Here is a 10,099-nt window from a genome sequence, read left to right as displayed (position 1 = left end):
AATTCAGTTAGGGCCAGGTGGTTTGGGATGGCCTAGGAATGCATTACTTACATGACACCTGATAAGCTGGTTGGTGAAGGGAGCCTCAGTTGGGAAGGCTCATCTCTACTTCATATCCAAAGAATGTGTGCCCATTTGCAATTTACCACAAACATCTTCCATAAGGACAGCAAAAGGCATTTTTGTTTTTAATGGGTTTTTCCCCAACATATTTGACATACAATTACCTGCACATATTTAAAGTATATAATTTTGATATTACCTGGCTTGTGTAAATATAGAATAATAGAAAAATATATTCAATATAATTCAAAATATATATTATATAGTATATATAATCACTAGTAGCAAGGTAGTGAATATATATTCTGTCACTGTAGATTAGTTTTCATTTTCTAGAGCTTTCTATAAATGGAATCATATAGCATATACTCCTTTTTTGTCTGTCGTCTTACACTCAGCATAATTATTTTGAGATGCATCTGTTGGTGGATATTTGGGTTGTTTCCACTTTGGGGGTATTACAAATAAAGCTCCTAGGAGCATACCTGTAAAACTCTTTTTCTAGATGTATGTTTTAATTACTCTCAGGTGAATATCTATGAGTAAAATGGCTGGATCATTTGGTTAGTGTATGTTTAATTTTTTTTATTTTTTGAGGTACGCGGGCCTCTCACTGTGGTGGCCTCTCCCGTTGCGGAGCACAGGCTCCAGACGCGCAGGCTCAGCGGCCATGGCTAACGGGCCCAGCCGCTCCGCAGCATGTGGGATCTTCCCGGACCGGGGCACGAACCCGTGTCCCCTGCATCGGCAGGCGGACTCTCAACCACTGCGCCACCAGGGAAGCCCTGTATGTTTAATTTTTAAAGAAACTGCCAAACTATTCCCCAAATTAGTTGTACCATTTTACATTCTCACCAGCAGTGTGTGAGAGTTCCAAATCCTCCAGATCCTTGCTAACCCTTGGTATGGGCAGGCTGTCTAATTTTAGTTACTATAATTAATTAATATTTTATGGCTGGGTAGAATCCAGAGGATGCAAAAGAGTATAAAGTCAAAAGTCAGATTTCCCTCAGTACTCCTTACCAAGTCAATCTCTTCCCCAAGGGTAATCTCTGCTAACTATTTAGTGAGCATCTTCAATTCTGTGCATTTGTACACACACACACACACACACACACACACACACACACACACACACACATACACTTGCATAGGTAGTTTATTTCCATAAGTGGGAAACATGAGCAATGCTCTAACGTTCACTTTCTTAATTTACTCTCTTGGTAATATTCCACACACAGAGCTGAACTATAAGTGTGGGTATACTTTATTTGGGAGTATCATATCTTTTTAAAGAATTCCCGGGCTTCCCTGGTGGCGCAGTGGTTGAGAGTCCGCCTGCCGATGCAGGGGACACGGGTTCGTGCCCCGGTCCGGGAAGATCCCACATGCCGCGAAGCGGCTGTGCCCGTGAGCCATGGCCGCTGAGCCTGCGCGTCCGGAGCCTGTGCTCCGCAACGGGAGAGGCCACAGCAGTGAGACGCCCGCGTATCGCAAAAAAAAAAAAAAAAAAAAAAAATTCCCTGATACTTGAGTATGAGGATATTTCCAGGAATTCTCTATTATAGACAATGCTCCAATCAGCAGTCACACGTATTATACTTGTACATATGAGCAAGAGTTTCCTTATGAGAGATAAGGAAAAAGATTCTCTGAATACATTTTAAATACTTTAGATCTTGCCAAATTGCCCTTCAGAAAGACTATACTAACTTAATTGCACCAACAAAGCTTGACAATGCCTCTTGCTCAGGATTGCCATATACTCCGAGTTTCAATACTTGGGATATACTGACAAATTAGTCACTGTTTATCACAAATTCAAATTAAACTGAGCATCCTGCATTTTTATTTGCTAAATCTGGCAATGCTTCTTTTTCCTGACATCTTACTGATACTCAATATTTTACATTTGTAAAAATCTGAAGGGAAAAATATTACACTACTGTTTTGATTTGTGTTCAGATCATATAAGTAGGAGAACATAATGAAACTAATGAAAAAGTAATATATAAAAGAACAGAAATAAATGAAATTTAAAACTGTAGCATAAATATATCAATCCAAAATCTGGCGTTAGAAAATAAAATAAAATAGATAAATCACCTACTAATATTATCAAAAAGAATAGAAGAAGCACAAACACAAAAATAAAAAAAAGGGGGGGGGAATAACCAGAAATACAAAAGGTGTTACAAGAGTTATTACTCATATATAAATCTGTATAAGTGTATAAAAATAAATATGAATATCTGCTAGAAATAGATGTTATGCTTGTATTATAAAAGTTGACTCTAAAGGTATAAACAAACTAAAAGGCTAATAACTATGGAAGAAATCAAAGAAGTATCAAAATGCTTAACTCCCAGAAGCTACCAGGTTTGGAGAGTTCACTGGTGAACTCGTTTCAAATTTTCAAGGAAAAAAATTACCAGTATAATTTTAAATTTCTAATGCTTTAAAGACAGAACTTTTCATGATTTAAAAAAATGGACTAATTTTTGGAACAGTTTTAGGTTCACAGCAAAACTGAGCGCCAAGTACAAGAGAGTTCCCATATACTCCCTGTTCCAAAACGTGTACAACCACCCCCACTACCACATTCCAAATCTCAGTGGTACCTTTGTTACAATTGGTGAACCTACATTGACACATCATTATCACCCAAAGTCCGTAATTTACATTACAATTCACTTTTAGTGTTGTACAGTCTATGGGTTTTGACAAATATATAATGATATGTATCCACAATTGTAGTATCATGCAGAATGGTTTGACTACCCTAAAAATCCTCTGCGTCCTGTCTATTCAGCCCTCCTCCCTAACCCCTAGCAACCACTCATCTTTTTGCTGTCTCCATAGTTTTGCCTCTTCTGAAATGTCATGTGGTTGGAAGTACATGGCCTTTTCAGATTTTCATTTAGTAATATACATTTAAATTTCTCCATGCCTTTTTGTGACTTGGTAACTCATTTCTTTTTAATGCTGAAAAATACTCCACTGTCTGGATGTACTAGAGTTTATCTAGCCATTCATCTACTGAAGGACATCTTGGTTGCTTCCAAATTTTGGCAATTTTGAATAAAGTTGCTATAAACATAACTATGCAGGTTTTTGTGTGGACCTAAGTTTTCAACTCCTTTGGGTAAATATGAAGAAGCATGATTGCTAGATCATATGGTAAGAGTATTAGTTTTATAAGAAACTGTCAAACTGTCTTTCAATGTAGCTATACCATTTGGATGGGTGTGGCTCCCATCAGGTCCCTGGAAGGGCTGCTACTTAGTCACTGGATGGGCCCCTGGGTGGTAAGGACGGGCTCTGGACTGTGGCTGAGAGGGGCTACAACCAAGCCCCAGGGCTGTTTCAGTTTCCACAGCTAAAATTGAGGTCTACAAACCTGGCTGTGGAGGTACAGATGGGTGTTTCTCCTGCCAGGTCCCTGGATTAGCTGGACTGCTCCCTGACTGTGGCTAGAGAGGCTGGAGCCAAGCATAGGGCCATTTCAGGATCTCCTGAGATGCAGATGTGTCTCCCATAGGGTCCCTGTGCCAGCAGGGCTGCTCATGGACTGTGGCTGGAAGGAGCTGGAGCCAAGTATAGGGCCTTTTCAGGATCTCTGGGGATGGAAATGAAGTGTCTCCTACTGGGAACCTGGACCCTCAGGACAGTTGACAGACTGTAGCTGCTGAGGGCCCTTTCAGGATCTACAGGGTCAGAGATGGGAATGTCTCCTGCAAAGTCCCTGTGCCAACAAGACTTCATGGACTGTGGCTGTGACGGCCTGGAGCCCAGTTATAAGTCTTTCAGAATCTACAATCTGACTGAGCTCAGATTGCTTTGGTGGGCTTACCTCCAGGGACTCCTGAACCCTGGCTGAAAAGGAATAGAACTTGTTCACACACCAATTCAGGGTCTACAGCTGGGACTGAGGTCTATTACCCAATGCATAGGTGCACGTTCATCCTTCCAGGTTCCTTAGTGTATGGTACTGGTGACAGAACCAAAGTCAAATGGGACTTTAGCTGAATTCTTGGGGGTACAGAGCCGTTTCTTGGTCTGTAGCCAGGACCATGGTTGGTGGGTCAGTTGCCTGTGTATGAACAAACCTTATCAAAATGGCTCCTCAGCCTTGGACTCCACTGGGGTTTCACTGGATCACAAAGACCCCACAAAGTCACTTTTGTTCATGGGTGGATGCCAAATTATTGCTGAAGGGGGCATACAAGTGAGGGACATCTTATTTGGCCCTTGTTGGTGTCACTTCGTAGATTCAATTTCTTTAATACTTATAGGAATATTCATATTATGTTCATCTCATGAGTTTTGGTAAGAGAGTTTTTGTTTTTGTTTTTGTTTTTTTAAAGAATTGGCCCATTTTATGTAAGTTATTGAATTTATGGGTGGAGAGTGGTTCATAGTATTTATGTATCCTGTTAATGTTTGCAAGGTCCCCTTTATCATTTCCAAGTGGTTTGAGAGTTTTCTATATTTGTTACTAATTTCTAGTTTGATTCCACTGTGGTTGGAGAGGAAACTCTGTATGATTTCAAGTATTTAAACAATTTTGAGGTTTATCATATAGCCGAGGATATGGTTGATTTTGTTATAGATTCTGTTGGTACTTGAAAAGTACATGTATTCTGCTGTGGTTGAGTGGAGTGTTCTATGTCAATTGGATCCTGTTGACTGCTATTTATTCTAAATCTTTGATAATTTTCTGTATAGTCATTATTTCAAGTACTCAAAGAGGGGGATTAAAGCCCCCAAGTATAATTTTGGATTTGTCTATTTCTCAGTTGTTAGGTTTTACTTCATGTATTTTGAAGCTCTATTATTTGGTGCATACATATTTAGGTTTGGTATCGTCTTTCTGGTTTTTCTTTTATCAGTATGTAGTGTATCTCTCTGTCTCTGGAAAATCTCTTTGCTCTGAAGTCTACTTTATTCTGATATATCTTTTTCCATCCATTTACTTTTTGTTTTCAGGTGAAATTCAAAATTAACATAAAATTAGGGCTTCCCTGGTGGCGCAGTGGTTGAGAGTCCGCCTGCCGATGCAGGGGATGTGGGTTCGTGCCCCGGTCTGGGAAGATCCCACATGCCGCGGAGCGGCTGGACCCGTGAGCCATGGCCGCTGAGTCTGCACGTCCGGAGCCTGTGCTCCGCAACGGGAGAGGCCACAACAGTGAGAGGCCCGCGTACCGAAAAAAAAGAAAAAAAAAAATTAACATAAAATTAGCCATTTTAAAAAGTACAATTTGGTGGCATTTAATGGATTCACGTTATGAAACGATCTTAGTTTCAAATTTTTCATCACCTCAGAATACCCCATACCCACTAAGTAATCACTATCCATTCCCCCTCTCCCATTCCCAGGTAGACTTTAATCTGCTTTCTGTCTATGGATTTCCTTATTTTGGATATTTCATATAAAAGGAATCATACAATATGTAACCTTTTCTTTTGGCTTCTTTCACTTAGCAAAATGTTTTTGAAATTCATTTAAGTTGTAGCACGTATCAGTACAGTACTTCACTCCACTTTGTGGCTGAATAATATTCCATTGTATGTATCTAGTATAACTTGTTTATCCATTCATCTGTTGATGGACATTTGGGCTCTCTCCACCTTTTGGCTACTGTGTATAGTGCTCCTATGAATATTCATGAACAAGTATTTTTTGAGTACTTTTTTCCATTCTTTTGGGTATGTACCTAGGAATGGATTTGCTGGGTAATATAGTTATATGTTTCATTTTTGAGGAATTGCCGAACTGTTTTCCATAGTAGCCACACGATTTTACATTGTGCCACCAACAATGTATGAAGGTTCCCAATTTTCCACATCCTTGCCAACATCTTTTGTTTATTACAGCTATCCTAATAAGTGTGAAGCGGTATCTTACTGTGGTTTTGATTTGCCTTTCCTGAATGACCAATGATGATGAATGTTTTTAAATGCTTTTTGGCCATTGGTATATATTCTTTGGAGAAGTGTCTTCCCAAGACCTTTGCCCATTTTTAAATTGTGGGGTTTTGTTGTTGTTGTTGTTGTTCTGAGCTGTAAGAATTCTTTGTATACTCTGGATACTAAATCCTTATCAGATATATGATTTGCAGATATTTTCTACCATTCTGTAGGTTGTCCTTTCACTTTCTTAATATCCTCTGATGCAAAAAGTTTTAATTTTTATGAAGTCCAATTTATCTTTTTTTTTTTTGCTCATGTTTGGTGTCAAATCCAAGAATCTACTGCCAAATAGAAGGTCATAAAGATTTATTCTTGTTTTCTTCTAATAATTTTACAACTTAGCTCTTATATTTAAGTTGTTGATTTATTTTGAATTAATTTTTGTATGTAGACTAAGGTAGGGGTTCAACTTCATTTTTCTGCATTAGGTTATCCATTTGTCCCATCATGTGTGTAACAGACTGTTCTTTCCCCATTAAATGGTCTTGGCACATTTATCAAAATTCTATTGGCCATGGCAGTTTAGGTTTATTAATGGGGCTCTCAATCCTATTCTGTTTGTCTATATGTTTATATTTATGCCAGTACCGCACTCTTGATTACTGTACCTTTGTAATTAGTTTTGATATCAGGAAGCGGGAGTCCTACAACTTTGCTTTTCTTTTCCAGTATTGTTTTGGCTACTTCAGTCCCCTTTCAATTCCATAAATATGGGGACTAGCTTTTCTATTTTAGTCAAAAAGGCCATCAGAATTTTGACAGGAATTGAAGTGAATATGTAGATCTCTTTGGGTAGTACTGACATCTTACCAGTTTTAAGTCTTCCAATCCATGGACATGGCATATGTTTACATTTATTGAGGTCTTCTCAAATTATATAGTTTTATAGGTTTTTTTCTTTTATGTTTTATAGTTTTCAGTGTACAAGTCTTTTCACATCTTTCATTATATTTATTCTTAGGTATTTTATTCTTTTTGATTCTGTTGTAAATGGGATGTTTTTCTCAATTTCCTTTTCTGATGGTTCATTGGTGGCGTATGAAAATACTTTTTTAAGTATAGTTGGTTTACAATGTTGTGTTAGTTTCTCGTATACAGCAAAGTTGTTCATTTATATATATATGTAAAATACAACTGATTTTTGTGTGTTCATCTTGTATTCTGTAGCTTTGCTGAACTTATTAGGCTTAGTAGTTTCTTTGTGGATTCACCTGGATTTTCTGTGTATAGAATGATGTTTGCAAACAGAGGTAGTTTTACTTCTTCCTTTCCAATTTAGATGCCTTTTATTTCTCTTTTGTACCTAATTGTTTCTGACTATGGCTTCCAGCACTATGTTGAATAGGACACTCTATTCACAAAATAAGAGTATCAAGATGAAAACAAAGAATTGAGAAAAGTAAATACTACCAAAAAAGGCAAGTGCAACAATATTGAGAGCAGACTAATTAGAAGCACTGAATGGGTTTTTAAAGGGAAAAATTCATCAGGAAGAAATGTTATTAATTTCTACAGGTCTAAATAAAACAGCTTTGAAATATGTTAAGCAAAATTTGATTGAAATACATGAAGAAATGCTTCCTAACATGATCATAAATTTATTTATTATATCACAGAAATGGAAGTACTAAGTTTTTAAAAATAATTAAGGCTTATTTCTTCTGCTGGGGTGAACACAATGGCATTTGTTCTATTAATAATCTTTATACCTACATTTATATCACAGATTTAATTTTACATGAGTTAAACATATAATATAAATTAATAAATAAAAATACAGATCATTAATATAAAACAACAGGAGAATAAAATAACTAGAAAAATATCAAATTTTATAACCGTTTGTATTAATTTTGGCATATTACTAAAATAGATATACACACACTCACACATTAAATACTTGCTTTACGTTACAGAGCTTGATCACATTCAAAACTGAACTTTATGAATTAAAATGGAAGAAATCACAAAATACACTGATTACAATGCTACAAAATAAAAGGCTAAATACTAGGATATTGTAAAAATGAATATGTCCATCTAGCCATTTGTAAGCACTCTTTGAAACAGTAATTCTTGTCTAAAAGAGAAAATAAAAATGAAAATTATACGCCACTTAGAAATGAAATAAATTTCAGAACAGTAAAAAGATAAATAAATCAAATTATGATTAAATAAGCTTGAAAAATCAATACAATAAAAAGAAATTAGCTTGAGATTAGTAAACAGTAACAGAAATTAACAAAATATAAAAGACACACTGAAGAAATGATTAAAAGCATAAAGCTGCTTCTTTGATTTAAAAAATAGAAAAAAATAATTGCCAAGTATAATCAGAAAGAGACATAGCCAAAAGCATGAAGGAGATTAATTATATCATTTAGTTCTAGAAGTGAAAATGCCCCAAGTTTGTGTTCTGTCTAGATAGATCAGCATACATCAGATTGTAGGTTTATATCTGTCAGTAGGTGTTAAGTATTTTCTTTGTATTTGTTTCTTCTATGCTTAGTTTAAATTATATAAAGCATAGATGTTAATAGTATGTTAGGTATTATAACATGTAACTTTTTTTCTGATGTGTGTGTGTGTGTGTAGTATTTTCAGTGTGGGTTACAGACCATAAACATCTAGAAACAACACACATAAAGGGGAAAAGTAAAGTGTTTCACTTTCACTTGGGTGTGAACATTTTCCACCATAAAAAAAAAAAAGTGAGAAGAGTGGCATTGTTTTGTATTTTTGCAAATCTCCTTAATGTCCAGTGTAATAGAATATAGCTGGTATTTTATATGTGCCCCTGTACTTAACCTGTTGACATAAATAAAATCTGGCCTGACACAGATATAGTTAGAAAATAGAGGAGTGTTTTAATAGCCTTTTCAGGTAATTGTCAACATTATCCTTTGATAATACACCAAAAATCAACAAGTAGTAATTTCTTAAAGGTTACTTATAATGTGGAATCTGGCTTTTATCTCTTGAAATCCATTTGTCTGTCTTATACTTTAATATACCCACAGATGATTTTGCAGCATTATGTACTAATTGGAAAATATTGGTTCAGTGAATTAGGCAGATCTTCCATCAACATATTTCATTATATGGTATTATAAAATCACATTCATTAAAATCATCACCAATCTCATCATAAAGGAGTAAGTATTGGGAAACTGTCAAGTTCTTGGTGGCAGATAACTTGTTTTTCAATATTCTAATTTTTTTGCTTGAAAGTCAAATTAACAAAATTACTGTCAGCTTTCTTTACTGTTTTAAAAAATCACTTCATTTTTTTTTACAAATGTCTACCAAATATCCAAGTCTGAGTCACCTTATTCAAAATTCGTCAGCTAATCTTTCAAATAAAATTGGTGTCCATAAAAACGTAGCTGGTTCAGCTCGCAAATCAATCATTGAAGTGCACTTCTTTGAAACAACTTCATACATGAAAGATTTTATGTGCATTTCTCTTTTCATCACGTATAGTTTTTAAAAGATGTGTACATATCAATTTTAGTATCGTGGTTGTGATATTATAGTATCATTTTGTAAGACATTACCATTGAAGTAAAGTGAGTAAAGAGTACATGGAATCTCCCTATATAATTTCCTGCAACCCTGTGTGAATCTACAGTTATCTCAAAATTAACAGTATAATTTTATTATTATTTTTTATTTTATTTTTTTGCGGTACGCAGGCCTCTCACAGTTGTGGCCTCTCCCGTTGCGGAGCACAGGCTCCGGACGCGCAGGCTCATTGGCCATGGCTCACGGGTCCAGCCGCTCTGCGGCATGTGGGATCTACCCGGACCGGGGCACGAACCCGTGTCCTCTGCATCGGCAGGCGGACTCTCAACCATTGCACCACCAGGGAAGCCCTAACAGTATAATTTTAAAATGTTGTACCCAAAGGTCAAGATTTAACAAAATTAATTTTTCCTTTTCTATGTAGAAAATTCTTAAGTGGAACTTGCATGGTTTTTTTTACCACAGTAGGGGGTGGTAAAAAATACAATAATACTAGTAGTACAGTTTGGTGACACTGCCTTGATTCATGCTAGAAGCC

This window comes from Aethalodelphis obliquidens, unplaced genomic scaffold (genome assembly GCF_003676395.1).
Source record: "Aethalodelphis obliquidens isolate GAN/ISIS:26980383/991018 unplaced genomic scaffold, ASM367639v1 scaffold43, whole genome shotgun sequence".
Taxonomy (NCBI): Eukaryota; Metazoa; Chordata; class Mammalia; order Artiodactyla; family Delphinidae; genus Aethalodelphis; species Aethalodelphis obliquidens.
Note: the sequence above shows the minus strand (reverse complement) of the source record.